This window comes from Pantherophis guttatus, chromosome 8, assembly GCF_059756535.1.
Source record: "Pantherophis guttatus breed Tessera chromosome 8, ASM5975653v1, whole genome shotgun sequence".
In the NCBI taxonomy this organism is placed as follows: Eukaryota; Metazoa; Chordata; class Lepidosauria; order Squamata; family Colubridae; genus Pantherophis; species Pantherophis guttatus.
Window position 1 is genome coordinate 65,156,885 of NC_142070.1, and position 16,509 is coordinate 65,173,393.

The following is a 16,509-nucleotide window of genomic DNA, read 5'->3' on the forward strand; positions in this document are numbered from 1 at the left end:
TGCAGTATTGCATTCTAACCACTGTGCCATCACAGCTCTGATCTTCTTTAAACTTTTGCAATGTACTCCAAATGGAGCTGTTCTTGAGGAACATATGCAAGCTATAGCTGGCACAGAATGTGTGACAGCATAGGCAATTTGGGGCACATTATGTTATACTCTTGCTACACCACTGTCTGTGAGCTGCACTGGCTCCCAACATGTTTCCAGATGTAATTCAAATGGGTGGTTATAAGCTGTAAAGCCCTACATGGCACAAGGCATGTAGATTGCCTTGAAGATTGACAGTTTCCACTATTCTCTGTCTATCCTACTAGATCTGATGCACTGGGTGTGCTCTATACTTCTGTTGTGAAGAAGTGTCATGTATTAAGACCTATGAGATATTTCTTCTCTGTTGTTGTTTCAGTAAAGAAAAGGTTTGACTTCGCAGTGGAAGACCTGAATCCAAGTCCAACTATTACCATTTACTTAATTGTATAATAATCAGTGGTGGTATTCAGCCCATTCTATCTGATTCAGGCAAACTGGTAGCGGTGGCTGCGGGAGGCTCCGCCCCCCCCCCCCCCGCCTGGAGATCATCATGTCCCGTAGCGAAGATGTCAATACCAGCCCTGATAATAATCTTGGTTTTTTGTCAATGAAATGAGAATGCAGTGATTTCATTAAAATAGTTATTAATTTAAGAGTAATAAGTGTATAATATGACCAAAAATAAAAGCATAACCACAATTGCCCAAATAAAAAACTGTTTGAGAAGAGTTCATACATTCTGAAGAAATTAATGATACAGATACATTGTATGTTTCTGTTTAGAAAGGGCAAACCAACTCTCTTAGACATGGATGGAAATTAGCTTGTGGTTATAGGGAGACTGGCTTCCATACCAACAAATCTTGGATTGCACTTAGAAAATCTGCACACTCACAAAATTTTGCAATCGGTCAATTGCAAAAGGCCACACTGCTTGGGAACTGCACATATGCCATGCTGTTCATTATGACATCCAAAGCTCTTTGAACAACTCAGTGGGTATGAAGGCCAATATTAGTCACATCAGCTGTGGCTTCACATAATGATAATGATGTGTATAATGATAATTATCTGTATCACAGATAATGATAACAGCTTATATCCTGTAACAACACCTTTAACAGCATCCAACAACATCTGCCAATCACAGGTCCTTGAAAAAGAATTGATAGGTGGATAAAAATGTCAAACATAGGCTAAATAGCTGGTTGATTCTGCAACTAACCATAATATTATAACAATACTCAGACATTTTGGAATATACTATATTTTGCTTTAAACAATTTTTCAAAATAATGTTGAAACACATAGCAGGTTTTCTTTAAGTTAAAGAGATTTCTTTAGAGATTTTGTATTTTAGAATGAGAGACACTTGTAGCAACTCTAAAACTATGAAAGAGTTAGATAAGATCTTCTTGGAAATTGGAAAAAAATAACTGTTTAGTCCTTCAAAGAGGATGTGCAATAATGTTGAAGTCAACTTGCTTGCAATAACAGAAACATCCAATACATTGCCAATTCGTTGGTTTATTTACGTATTTATATACCTATTTATATACGTGGTGGCTCAGTGGCTAAGACATTGAGCTTGTTGACCAAAAGGTCGGCAGTTCAGTGGTTCGAATCCCTAGTGCCGCATAATGGAGTGAGCTCCCATTACTTGTTCCAGCTTCTGCCAACCTAGTAGTTCGAAAGCACATAAAAAATGCAAATAGAAAAATAGGGACCACCTTTGGTGGGAAGGTAACAGTGTTCCATGTGCCTTTGGCGTTTAGTCATGCCGGCCACATGACCACAGAGACGTCTTCGGACAACGCTGGCTCTTCGGCTTTGAAACGGAAATGAGTACCGCCCCCTAGAGTTGGGAACGACTAGCACATATGTGCGAAGGGAATCTTTATCTTTATACATAGAAGTTAGCAATACCTTGCTGAGTCAAAACTACTTAAAAAAAAGTGTAATGTACTTGTAAACATTCTTAAATGAGGAAAGGGAGAACAACAAATTAATTAAATAAAAAAAAAACAAACATGCCAGTATTGTCTTTTCCCTATAGTGGCTGTGTCTAAATTTGAAATCAAGCAATTAAAAAAGATGCAGACATGTGAGCATCCTTCAGACTCTTTACAGATATTTAATAGTTCTTATTTTTCTTATAACAGGGAATTTCAATAAATTTAGCAGTAAGGAAGGAGAAACGTCCCATTTGCTATCTTAGAACATTGGCTGTGAAACTATTTCAAAGGCTATTAAAATTCAATATTATATGATATGACCCGTAGTATGACAGAACTGTTTTTCTAAGCAGGTAACATATTAAAAAATAGTCATAGCATGATTAAATAGAGTTTAATACATGCTTTCCTTCCATCTGTCACTTCCTTTGTACACTGCACTGATAGCTTTAAGATTTTAACTTATGACTTACAGAGAAAACGTTTACTTTTTAAACCATTAAAATTAACTTTTCTGTGCAGAATTTTCTAGAAATTGATTTTATAGTAATCCAGCTTTTTGAGTTACTGATTTTTCTGATGGCAATGCCAGACACAATTTCAGTTGTTCAAATCCATCATATATGCCATGTCCTGTCGCTCTGCTCTAAGTCAGAGACCCCTGTAGTAAATTGCATCTTCATGTGAATTTTTGAATTTATTAATAGCAATGTTTAGAAATTATTGAAGGAAACAATTTCAATATATTCAAAAGAACATTCCCTTTTTAATAAAGGGAGAAGGAACATAGAGATTTTTATTTCTTTAATCAAACAGAATTCTAAATTGTGAGGGAAATTGATCTTACATAAAATTTTTCTCCTTAACATGTGAATAACATATATTACAAAGTAATATTCAATATTGTTAGAGAAAAAGTGGCACAAGTGATGTCCTGCAGATATTTTGCATTACATTACATTACGGCCCCAGTAAAAAGTGGTGTCCCCCAAGGCAGCATTTTAGGACCTCACTCTTTCCATTTACATAAATGACCTTTGCGATCATATTATAAGCAGCTGCATCCTCTTCACTGATGATGTAAAACTATTTAACACCACTGACAATGCTGCTGCCCTACAAAGCAACCTTGACTATGTGTCAGAATGGTCAAACAATTGGCAACTCCAAATCTCAACCAACAAATGCTCTGTCTTACACATTGGCAAAAAAAATCAAAACATAAAATATAAGTTGGGCGGATATGACCTAGCAGATGACGCTCACTCTGTCAAAGACCTAGGAGTACTCATCTCAAATGATCTAAGCCCCAGGGCTCACTGTAACAGCATCGCCAAAAAGGCATTAAGAGTTGTTAACCTAATTTTGCGAAATTTCTTCTCTGGTAACATCGAACTGCAAACTAGGGCATACAAAACCTTTGCCAGATCAATTCTCAAATACAGTTTGTCTGCCTGGAATTCACACTGTATATCGGACATTAATACAATTGAGCGGGTCTAGAAGTATTTCCCGAGAAGAGTACTCCATTCCTCTGCTCACAATAGAATACCTTATGCCACCAGGTTTGAAATTTTGGGCTTGGACAACCTGGAACTACACCGCCTATGGTCTGACCTAAGTATAGTACACAAAATTGTCTGCTATAACATCCTACGTGTCAATGACTACTTCAGTTTCAACCACAATAATACACGGGTAAACAATATATACAAACTCAAGGTAAACCACTCTAAACTCGATTATAGAAAATGCAATTTCAGCAAGAGAGTGATCAATGCCTGGAATGCTCTACGCGACTCCATTGTTACATCCTCAAACTCCCATAGCTTCAACCTTAAACTGTCTACCGTGGGCCTCACCCCATTCCTAAGAGGTCCTTAAGGGGGGTGCATAAGCACACCAGCCTACCATCTTTTTCCCACTGTCCCATTTATTTGTGCTCATTACCTGTGCTCATGTCCATGTTTATACTTATACCTATTATCTCGTACATGTTTGATGAAATAAAATAAAATAATAAAATAAAATAAAATAATAAAATAAAATGCAGTGCAGTGCAGTACAGTACAGTAAATACAGTACAGTACAGTACAGTACAGTACAGTACAATACAATACAATACAATACAATACAATACAATACAATACAATACAATACAATACAATACAATACAATACAATAATAAAATAAATAATATTTGATACGTTGCTTAGGGTTTAAGATGTTATTAACCTGGAAGGTGTGTTGCTTATCTATAGACTGATTGGCCATGGTCGTCCAGAAGTAGTTGACTGGAGTTTATATCATACATTTTTTTTTGTTGTGACCCAGGCCCAAGTAGTTAGTATTAAATACAAACAGTTCGAAAACAAACAGACTTTATTAGAACAGCTGAGAATTAACTCATTCTCAGCGTAGTCCAAACTAAATTAAAGCAAATTCTTCAAAACACAATTCCTCAGTTTATCACCGACCTTGGGATAATTAGACAAACTGCCAAAGGCTTCTCTTGGCAAAAGTTCAGAAGCAGAAGACGCTGATAAGAAATGAATACAGTGAAACAAGAAGCAATTTTCTCAACGTTGTTTTCCGGCAAAGAGGCCAAGAGCCGTTACTGATCTTTTAAGCCTTATGGGAGGGTCCAATAATCTCTTGGCCCTACTCCCGAGTCGTCCTCTCTGCTTTATCTGCTCTTGCCTTCTGGCAGCTCTTCTCATACGTGCATAGGAACAGGCTCCTCCTGTTCCTCTGCCTCTCTACTGTCAGCTTCTTGAAACTCTGAAGTCCGCACATCACTCCCCGATGGCCCTGGCCCCATCTCTGCCTCCGACACAGAGCCCTCATCTGGGCCTTCCCCAGTCTCCAGGACTGGCCCAAGTTCTTCCTCAGCCTCATCGCTGTCTGACTCTGCTGCCAGCTCTGCAGGCTGCTGGCGGACCACAACAATTTTGTGTTGATCTCTAGTTCAATTTAGATACAGAATTCCCTACAATGGCACAAGGAAAATGAACTGAAACCAACCAGAATGCAACGTATGATCCCTATGATAGCACCTTTATGGAGGCATAAGATTGGGATTTTTTTCTTTTAGCATTGGAAGTAGATTTCCAACCTCAAAACTTTTTTTTCTCATCAAGTCTATTGTGACAGTCTCACTTTTGTATACTTTCTTCTATTCAGATTTCATCAAGGATCCAGCCTAAAAACAGAAATAATAACTGAATTTCATTATGTAGTCTACAATTACAAAATGTTTAATCAATAATAGGAGTAATTGTCTTGGTGTTCTTCTACAGCCATAGGAACAATTTGTACTATTTTACCCTATTGGACCTTAAATTCTTTTTGTCTCTACATCCTTTCATGCCATGGCAATTAAATTTATTTTTCATGTTTCATTAGCTGTGAAATTAATTCTTGTTTGTTTTTGAATTAAAGTTTGAATCCAAAATTAGCCTTGCCTGGACTAATTTAAGCTTTGACATGAATTTAAAATTCATTGATGTTAATGGGTATGCTCACAAATACCACTTGTTATTTAAATTGTTAGTTTAATTTAATTTTAAAAAAGTTGTACCTGGAAAGCATTGTAGAAGCTACTGAAATTCATGGTTCCTGAATGCTACTTTATCAATGTCTGCTTTTTTTTAAAAAAAATTACATTTTAATCTGTTTGAACTTCATTTGAACTTTACTTGTATATGAAAACTTCTAACACTGTTTCATGGTTATATAACCTAGCACTGGAATTATTTTATTTCACAGCTTTGAAGCATTCACAGACATTAAGATTAGAAGAACCCCCAGGCAAAGAACTTTTCTGTAAATTACAGAAAATTATCTGCACATATATAATATTACTTAATTAAAAGACCTTAAAAATTATTATATGCATCTGTGATCTGTCATAGATTTTCATAATATAAATTTTGCTTGTTCTCTCCCTTGCTATATGATACAATTGAATTAAATACACCATTTCATTAATAGTCAACTTTGGTTTGTCTTTTTTCCTTGAAACTGTTGCCTTGTAAATAAAGGCATCTGAATTCTCTCTAATCCCTATATATATCTGAACATGTCTGGGGAATAAAATTAAATTATTAGAAAGGTTTGCTAGATATTATATATTGCAAGAAATTTATAGAAAAATACTTTGTCAATGCAAGGCAGAATAAAACAGAATTTATATATAAAAATTGTAAAAGCAGAGGAGGAATCTGGTAAAATATGAATTACTCACAATGGGTATAAATAAGAACTACATTTATATTGCTGCCCAATATATTTCTAAAGAATTTGTACTTAGAGAATTGTAAAATATTGTCAGATCCACCACCTTTGACCTGGCGCCTCACTGGCATTCTTCCATCAACCGGGGAAGGGAAAGGGAAACCAATGGACAATAAAGCTATATACCTTTATGATGGGAAATTCAGAAGGGGGATTGCCAGTTGAGGAAAAACAGATGTTTTGGTGTGCTGGCAGCGCAAGTCATTTACCCTGAGAGTAGAATTTCACCAGCCCAAACACCTCAGCATTTCCCAAATCATCTTGGCAGTGTTAGATTGGCTCCACACAAAATGGGGGGGGGAGGCAAGGGGGAACCAAGGGTTTAGTTCTGCTGGAATTTTAGATTCTGCTTGACTCTACTGTAATCAGCATCTCTTAGTAAAAGTGCCTTTTCACTTCAACCAAATGGAGTTGAGAGTTTTACTTCTCTAGGAAATCAGACTGGGGCAGGTCTGACATAAATATATCGATAAGAAAGCTATACTCTGTAGAGCCCAGATAACATCTCTAAAGTGATTGACTTGACAACAAAAAGCCAAATAAGTTAAGAGTTATAATAGTGAGGAACACTGCCAGTTACAAATTATCTTTAAACTAATAACTAATCAAGAAGGTAAAAAGCACGATTTTACCTGGTCAAACAAATGATTAGAGTTCTTGAGGCATTCTCTATCACTTCTCCGGCACTCATTTAAAATTCTTCTTAATTGTTCTAATTGAACATTATCTTTAATCCTTTCAAATTCAATGTCTCCATTTTCATAAATGATACTAGGTTCAAACAGATCTGGCTCATTATGACTTAGGACATAAATAATTGCATACGTGCAGAATGTAAAAAGTAGCATTCTACTTCATAGGAGAGTCTTAGAACAACGTTCAAAACTTGAGAACTAGTTTATAAAATTAAATTGCCACTTAAGGCTGTATGAATGTTCTTGAAAATGGGAAGGAATGTAGGGGAGGTTTGTGTACTCAGAAAACAATTATTTATCTTGTACTGAGGCTAAAAGCAGTGTCTCTAGTTTTTGATGTAAGGTTTGTCCACAGGTTGTGCCCAGAGGTGGGTTTCAGCAGGTTCTGACCAGTTCTGGAGAATGAGTAGTGGAAATTTTGAGTAGTTCGGAGAACTGGTAGTAAAATTTCTGACTGGTCCCGCCCCCATTTATTCTCTGCCCCCCAAGTCCCATCTGATTGGGAGGAAATGTGGATTTTGCAGTAACCTTTGCCTGGAGTGGGGTGGGAATAAGAGATTTTACAGTATCCTTCCCCTGCCACGCCCACCAAGCCATGCCATGCCCACCAAGCCACACCCACAGAACCAGTAGTAAAAAAATTTGAAACCCACCACTGGTCATGCATACTAAGAATATTATTCAGTAGCTGTTTCTTACTGACTGGCTGAGCTCAGTGCTGAATATTATGTCTATAATTTGTAGGTGCTTCTGTCACAAATAAAGAAAGAACTGAATGGCCTAGTTTGGTGAAAAGAAGCAACTGACTACAGATTTTTCTTTATCTCTCTTATTATACTTGACCCTTAAAATTGGATTTTTCATTGTTTTCAACCTGAAGAAAGATAACTTTCCAAGTGATCTAGAAAGCATGAGGGATTGTTAGTTATGGGGAAATGGTTATTGTAGCAAATATATCATGGTGTAGGTGTAGTTCTGGAGTAATTTCAGGATATAAGTACCTTTTTTATTAATTTACAGGTATAAAATTCTAATAGTCATAAATCATAGATCTCTTCAAAGAGATCTATGGTTTAGATCTCTTTGGGCGGTTCCTTGGGCGGTTTTTGCAGGATTAGGATCTCACAGTCACATAAATGAACCATGATTCTTTTTCTCTGCAACTACAAAACCATACTAGCAGCAATGCTAGCTAGCTATTCACCATCTTGGTATGCTATAGACATAACAGATAATAAGAATGATTCACTATCTATATAAATAAATCATTATTATGCTTTATACCAAGCGCAAAAGAACAGCAATTTCTTAGTTCAAATACTCATTGCTTTAAAAGTCAAAATACAGAATGTCTTCAGACACATAATGTTCTGTTTCTGTGTTCTCATTTCATCTTTATATAGCAACTATTTGCTGAAATAATTATAATCCAGATATTTGACAGAGAGAGAGAGACAATCTTTCCGTAACAGAGAATTTTAGGGGAAACAAAGTAACATGAGAGAACAAGACTACCAAGCATTGATTTCCTGTAGTTGGTATGTTGAGAAACTTGGGTACAAACATTGCTTGCCATTGGACAAGCAAAGAGCTGAAACTATATTCAATAACATCTTGAAGTTACCTCTTTTGGGACAGATTAACAAAAACTAAATAGAATAGAATTGTTCTGACCTAGACTTCCCCAAACCACGAAGCAGACTCCTTGTCCTGACAAAAACCCCTTTTTATTAAGTTACTGTGAATTCTTCTCATACACATCCAGCAAAGTCTTTCAAGGGTGAATTTATAGTCACAGACCTTATCTGGCTTGGGGAGCTGTCAGGCCGATAACTTCAAAACTTGGCAAGGAGTCATGAACCAATTAAACAATTAAGCGTTTTATTCCCTCTGGAAGGCACCATTCATCATCCACATGTGACCTTACTCCCAAGTCGTCCGTTGTTTTTTAGCTGTTCCCTTCATCTGGCAACTCTGCGCATGCGCACACTGGGAACAGGCTCCAGCTGTTCGTCTCCCTCATTGATGTCTGACTCTGAAGGCAACTAATAACTGGCATACGGCCCTGGCCCCCTCTCTGCCTCCAATGCAGAGCCTTCATCAGAGCCTTCCCCAGACTCCAGGACTGGCCCATGTTCCTCCCCAACCCTCTCACTGTCTGAATCTGCTGCCAGCTCCACTGGCCGCTGGTGGGCCATAACAAGAATGGAATGGAATGGAATGGAATGGAATGGAATGGAATGGAATGGAATGGAATGGAATGGAATGGAATCTTGGAGGTCTTCAAGTACAGCCCCCTCCTCAAGCAGGAGAACCTATACCATTTCAGATAAGTAGTTGTCTAGTTTCTTCTTAGAAACCTCCAGTGATGGAGCCCCCATGATTTCTGAAGGCAAGCTATTGGATGAGAGTCTTATTAAGAATGTAGGGCGTGAAAAGAGGCTTGCCCTGTCTCCTTATCACCTCATGCTTTCTCCTTTCTTTATATATGGCTCATAAAATGACAAACTATTGTCATGTTCATGTGTAAATTCTAACAAGCTCAGAATCTTAATCTATCATGTTATGTATGATGATGCTGTTTTCACTGTGCCTTTTTGAAAAATGGAAAAGGGAAAATTATTTCAAAAGGGAAAATTATCATAAAATTAAATTAAAATGAAAGGCATTTCAAGCAGAAATAAATGGGAGAGCTGTTGATTCAAAGCCTGAGAACAATTCTCAGTAGAAATTTAGTTCCACAGATAATTTGTTAATTTTAAGTAAATGATAGAAATAAAATAAGTTAAATAGCTCGCTTCTGCTGGCCTCAGGCGGGGAAAATCTTAAAATGAAACTATTGCATCTTCAGCCCTAGAGTGAAAAATAGCTTCTTTTATCCTTGAAAGACTAACACATAATACTTCAATAAGAATCTCTATAATGTTGACTCATTCTGCTTTCTTAAAGAAATTCTGCTATCAGACAAGAAAACTATACTATAATGAAATGCCATGTAGCATAGGATCTGTTAGCTTTTCTTATCCTTGTTTTTAGAAAATTGATTCACTGACTTGTCATTTCCTTGGGACAGGAAAGCATGGAGATATATAAAAATAAAAACTGCCCAGGTACAATTCAGCAACTTTCAGCAAATTATCTCAGTTGATACATAACAATAAAATATCTGGCTTAGATATGTACTTCACTTATTTTAGCAGCAAAAAGGAATTTAATATGGAGATTAGGCTTTTTCTATAGTATGGTGGTAGTTGATAGAGCTGGAGAGATTTTCATCTTTGATTCTTACCTGAAGTTGAAACTAAGAGAGATTCTGTAGAGAATAAATATGAAACTCAGGCAACACAGAGCAAAACTGATATATAACCGAAGAACTATAAAACTTATGGCAGTGAAAAGCTTCAAAGTAGGTGCTTCAGTTTGATTAAAATACAGCTGAATCACTGCAGGGAAGCAGACTCACAAATCAAAGTAGAAGGCTCACTTTGAAGCAGGAAATTGAATCAAGTCAAGCTTTATACTCTTTTGCACTACTTCATTGGCGTAATGCCTTTTCTGCTGCTTCTACATTTGTAACAGATACTGTAAAATATAAGGTTGCAATTTCACTAGTATGGTTGGCTGAAAGCTGAGCGATATGAGGGAGCCTCTAATGTTCACTTGAAGAGTCAGAATCTCTAAACTCTTTCTGAATGGATGGTAAGACTAATGCTGCTTTGGGCTCTATTAATTTTTTTCCCCTCAACTCTCAGCTGCTTTATTGTGGTCAACTACAACTCTTAACTTTGCTTTCTCATTATATGAATGGAATGTTACCCTTTAGTATTACTCAGTATTCCGAATCTGAGCTAAAGCAAGTTCATTCCATTACATACATTTGAGATAAAACTTTTTTTTTTTTTCAAATTTTGCAGGCTTGGCATGGATTTAAATATTTCAATAAGGAGTGACTCAACCAGTGGTGAAATCCAATTTTTTTTACTACCGGTTCTGTGGGCGTGGCTTGGTGGGCATGGCAGGGGAAGGATACTGCAAAATCTCCATTCCCACCCCACTCCAGGGTGAAGGATATTGCAAAATCCCCATTCCCTCCTCACTCTGGGGCCAGCCAGAGGTGGCATTTGCCGGTTATCTGAACTACTCAAAATTTCTGCTACGGGTTTCCCAGAACCTGTCAGAATCTGCTGGATTTCACCCCTGGACTCAACCCCAGGATAAACAGTATCTAGCCCAATCTCTTAGTATTTTTAAGAATAGGGCATTATTTTCTCTGATCAAAGCTTCTTTCTTTATGATTTCTCCATATACTGTATGTAACATTATGCCAGCCTGCCTTTACTATTTCTGATAATTAACTAACCAAGATATTGCACACAAATTTGACGCAGCGGAGTCCTAATTTTAATCCAGGTACTTCCTAAAAGTGAGCAAGTTGCTAAACAGCTAGCCAACATGATTAATTTGTCTAGCAGAGTAATAGATAACAGAGTGGGAGGGGCCTTGGTCCAACTCCTGCACAAATCCATCCATCCGCGGGTGAGGCGTCAGAGGCGGCTCGGGAGTTCATGGCTTCCATGACGGCCATGGACCTGACCCAGTTAGTTCAAGGCCCAACTCACATAGGGGGACACACTCTGGATCTGATTTTTGTCTCTGGTCAGTGGTTGAATGATCTTGGTAGAGGGGACCTAGATATTAAACCCTTGTCATGGACAGATCATTCGCTCCTCCAACTAGACTTTCCTACCGCCTTCTCCCGCCACAGGGAGACGGAGCCAACTAGATGGTTCCGTCCCAGGCGCCTGATGGACCCCGAAAGGTTCCTGACGGAGCTTGGGCCATTCCCTGAGACCCTAACACACGACTCGACTGAAGAGCTGGTGGCCGCCTGGGAAAGGGCAGCCGCCAGAGCTTTGGACCGTGTCGTGCCTTTGCGGCCTCTGACCCGATGCCGATCTCAACTGGCTCCTTGGTTTTCTGAGGAGCTGAGAGAGAGGAAGCGTCGGAAAAGACGCCTAGAGAGCATTTGGAGGACTAGTCAACCCGATTCCGACCGGACACAGGTGAGGTCTTATATCAAGACCTACCTAGTGGCGATAAAAGCGGCAAAGTCTAACCACTTTTCCGCTCTTATCGCATCTGCAGAGAACCGCCCAGCCGCCTTGTTTAGGGTGACCCACTCCCTTCTCCGGGGGGGAGTGCGGGAAAATCCCTTGCAGGGTCGTGCTGAGGATTTTGTACAGTTCCTGCATGATAAAGTCGCTCGGATTCGGGATGGCTTGGACTCCGACTGGATGAGTCCGCGGGAGGAGACGAGGGCAGGTCTTGAGAATGTTATCTGGGAGGAGTTTGATCCTGTGACTCCCGAGGATGTGGACAGGGTTCTGGGTAAGATTAGTGCCGCCACGTGTTTATTGGACCCGTGTCCCTCCTGGTTGGTGCTGGCCTCCCGGGAGGTTACACGAGGCTGGCTCCAGGGGATTATAAGTGCTTCTTTGAGTGAGGGTGCCTTTCCTGCCACCTTGAAAGAGGCGGTGGTGAGGCCCCTCCTCAAGAAGCCTTCCCTGGACCCGGCTGAATTAGCTAACTATCGTCCAGTCTCCAACCTTCGTTTTGTGGCGAAGGTTGTTGAGAGCGTGGTGGCACGACAACTTCCCCGGCACCTGGATGAAGCTATCTATCTGGACCCATACCAGTCGGGCTTCAGGCAGGGGTACAGCACAGAAACGGCATTGGTCGCGTTGGTGGATGATCTCTGGAGGGCTCGGGACAGGGGTTGCTCCTCTGTCCTAGTCTTATTAGACCTCTCAGCGGCTTTTGATACCATCGACCATGGTATCATGCTGCAGCGGTTGAGGGGGTTAGAAATAGGGGGCACCGTTCTGCGGTGGTTCTCCTCCTTCCTCTCCGACCGCTCGCAGTTTGTGTTGGCAGGGGGACAGAGGTCGACCTCGAGGCATCTCGCATGGGGAGTGCCGCAAGGGTCAGTCCTCTCGCCTCTCCTGTTCAACATTTATGTGAAGCCGCTGGGTGAGATCATCCGTGGTTTTGGGGTGAAGTGTCATCTGTACGCTGACGATACTCAGCTGTACATCTCCACCCCAGACCACCCCAACGATGCCCTTGATGTGATGTCCCACTGCCTGGAGGCCGTGCGGGCCTGGATGGGGAGGAACAGGCTCAGACTCAACCCCTCCAAGACCGAGTGGCTGTGGCTTCTGGCGCCCCGATATAGTCAGCAGGTGCCATCGCTGACTATTGGGGGTGAATCCTTGCCCCCCACAGAGAGGGCTCGCAATCTGGGTGTCCTCCTGGACGCACGGCTGTCTTTAGAAGAGCACATGACGGCCGTGGCCAGGGGGGCCTTTTATCAGGTTCGCCTGATTCGCCAGTTGCAGCCCTTTCTGGATCGGGACGCCTTGCGCACGGTCACTCACGCCCTTGTCACCTCCCGGTTGGACTATTGTAATGCTCTCTACATGGGGCTCCCCTTGAAGAGCACTCGGAGGCTCCAACTGGTCCAGAATGTGGCCGCGCGGGTGGTTATGGGTGCAACTCGTTGCGCCCACGTGACACCCCTCCTGCGCGAGCTGCACTGGCTCCCAGTGGTCTTCCGGGTGCGATTCAAGGTGTTGGTTACCACCTTTAAAGCGCTCCATGGCATAGGACCCGGGTACCTTCGAGACCGACTTCTGCCACCAATAGCCTCCCACCGACCAGTCCGCTCCCACAGAGAGGGTCTCCTCCAGGTGCCATCGGCCAAGTTATGTCGGCTGGCGACACCCAGGGGGAGGGCCTTCTCTGTGGGAGCCCCAGCCCTGTGGAATGAACTGCCCCCGGAAATACGTAAGATCTCCAACCTCCGGGTGTTTCGCTGCGCTCTGAAGACCCTGTTGTTCCGCCAGGCCGGGCTATTAACATAACGTTTTAAATTGGGGTATTTAAAATTTCTGGGATTTTAATTGGAGCCTAATTATTTAATGATTTTAAATTTTAACTGTTGTTTTGTTTCTGTGTTTTTAAATAGGCTGTACACCGCCCTGAGTCCTTCGGGAGAAGGGCGGTATAGAAATAAAATTATTATTATTATTATTATAAATGGCTGTCCAATCGCTAAAACCTCTTAAAAACTTCCAGTGATGGATCACCCACAACTTTTGAAGGCAAGCCATTTTACTGGATGGATTTGTAACTGGCTGACCAACCACACTCAATAGGCATCTTCATTGATTACATTTATTTTTTTCAAGAGATCGATAGCTTAGCATTGAATAAAATCCTACAATCCTCTAGCTCAGCAGAATTAGTGAAAGTTGAATACATCTGGAAAACAGAAAGTTACGTAGGCTATTCTAATGTATAGTTTTCAAATTCAGACAAATAAGGCATTTGCTGGCAATGGCATAGTACAGGGGTGTCAAACTCATGGCCCATGGGCCCGATGCATCACGTACTAGCCATGTCTACTCCCTTTTTTGTGAAAGGAGGAAAAATTGTGATGCATCACATGACAACAATGTGACACCACGGGTTTGACACTCCTGGCATAGTAAGAGAAAAGAGGGGGAAAATTACATTGTCTGCATAATATTGTATCACTTAATAATTCTTAGATCAAACTAGATACTGACCACAACACTACAGTTCTACCTTGATACAATTTTGTTGTTTTCAAGAAAGATTATGGTACAGAGCTTCATTATTTTGGTTTTTATAATTCATATTTATTCCTTGCTTATCTTCCACTTCTATTCTTTGCAATTCTTACTTGAAAAGACACATATTTATAGATAAGATGGTGTCACTGACATATGAAGATGAATTATATTTTAACAATGGCTCACAAGGCTTTATTCTTTAACTGATAATAACTTGCTATTGTGATTTTTAAAATATACTTTTGAGTATTTAATTGTGGATTTTATAAGATTTTTTTTTAAAAAAATCACCTCATTTCATGATTTTGCCTTGAAAGCAACAAATCTGAGTAGATTTTTAAATTGTTAATCATTCTACAAGGATTTAGAATTATTATAAATTAATAATTGAGCACTATATATGTATAGTATATGTATATATAGTATATGTACTTGTAATTTGTGTGTTTGATTAAGAAAAACTTGTTCAGTTTTTCTTATAATTGTTTTAAATGTCTTTTTTTTTAAATACGAATAAAGTTTGTTTAAAAAAAATAGAATTATTATAAATTACATCACAAATTAAACTACTTTATAATCACAACACTGATGAAATTAAGATATTATGATGTAATATATTCCAGGAACATGACATAGAAATCAAAGATGCACTATAAATATGCATTCAATTTGCTTTACACAGACGCTGTAAACACTGAAAGTATCAGATATTATCTCTTGATTATTGTTGACAGTTTGACATGCTAATAATCTAAAAAGACTGTGCTAATGAAAAGGTTTAATATCCCAGGTATTTTTTTTTTTGCCTGCCAAATAAAGTTGTTGCCCTAATGGAAGGTGTGCTACATTAACATAGATACAGTACAACTTATACTGAATATTATAATTTAGAAACTTTGAAGCTCTTATTTTGCATAGTAATTGGGTTAATAATCTTGGGAAGCAGAATAATCTGATTCATTTTTACTTACAGATGACAACAGCTCTGTACAACAAAACACAACAAAAAGATTTGCCAGAAATAAGAGAACCAATCAACATGAAGATTTTGCATAAGAATTCCCTATGTGTAGTATGTTACCAGTGGTCATCCTGGAGCCAGTAGAGACTGGGTTTCATATGTGCTAACTTTGTGTTACTGTAGGGTTCTTCTGCATAATTACAGGTTGCAGGAGTGAAGAAAAACAAGGCAAATTCTTACTACACAAGCTTCTGGTTCTGCTTTAGGCATGGAGCCAGCTCAATGACCTTAGGCCACTTTCTCTCTCTTAACTTTAGGAAGCAATGGCAAAGCAATTTTTCAGCACGTCTGAAAAATCTTGTTAAGACAACCATGGGCACTTATCAGAAGTCAAAACTGACTCAAAAAGTCCAGAAAACAACAATTGCCTCTCTTCTGGGTTCATCTTGATCCAAAAAATGCAAACATCATTGCCTTTAATGATAACTCCATAGTCATAATGACTGTAATGGATAAATGATATGAAATTAGTGCTATTTTAAATAATGTGTCAGAATAACTTTCCAATTCTGAAGTCTCTTTTTAATGTGATTCAATTATTTCCAAACTATTAAAAGCATTGTTTGTCAAAGAATAATCTAAATCACTTATCATTCAGTGTAGTAATTATTGACATCTGAGCAAAGCCTCTTCATATAAAAATGGATATTTTGGAAATGTATGTTATTAAAGTATCCTAAAAATAATAAAAGCAGCAAATGATTCATTATTCTATTTTTAAGACCGTGACTATGGGATTGCTTTAGGATTTTATGGTGTGTACATACTGTCCTGAAATGTGAACATTGTTTCTATCATCTTTAAAAATGGAATTTATATCCTACAATTTTTTGTATCATTCATTGTAGAAG

At 39.2% G+C, this 16,509-nt stretch overlaps 1 long non-coding RNA gene across 1 annotated transcript; it reads left to right on the forward strand.

Moving 5' to 3' along the window:
- The first annotated feature begins 9,314 nt into the window (after positions 1-9,314).
- LOC148112690 (uncharacterized) lies at positions 9,315-16,365 on the forward strand. The gene is made up of 2 exons (XR_015729048.1): positions 9,315-9,371; positions 15,611-16,365. It is a non-coding gene; the product is annotated as an uncharacterized LOC148112690 (long non-coding RNA).
- Positions 16,366-16,509: the final 144 nt, after the last annotated feature.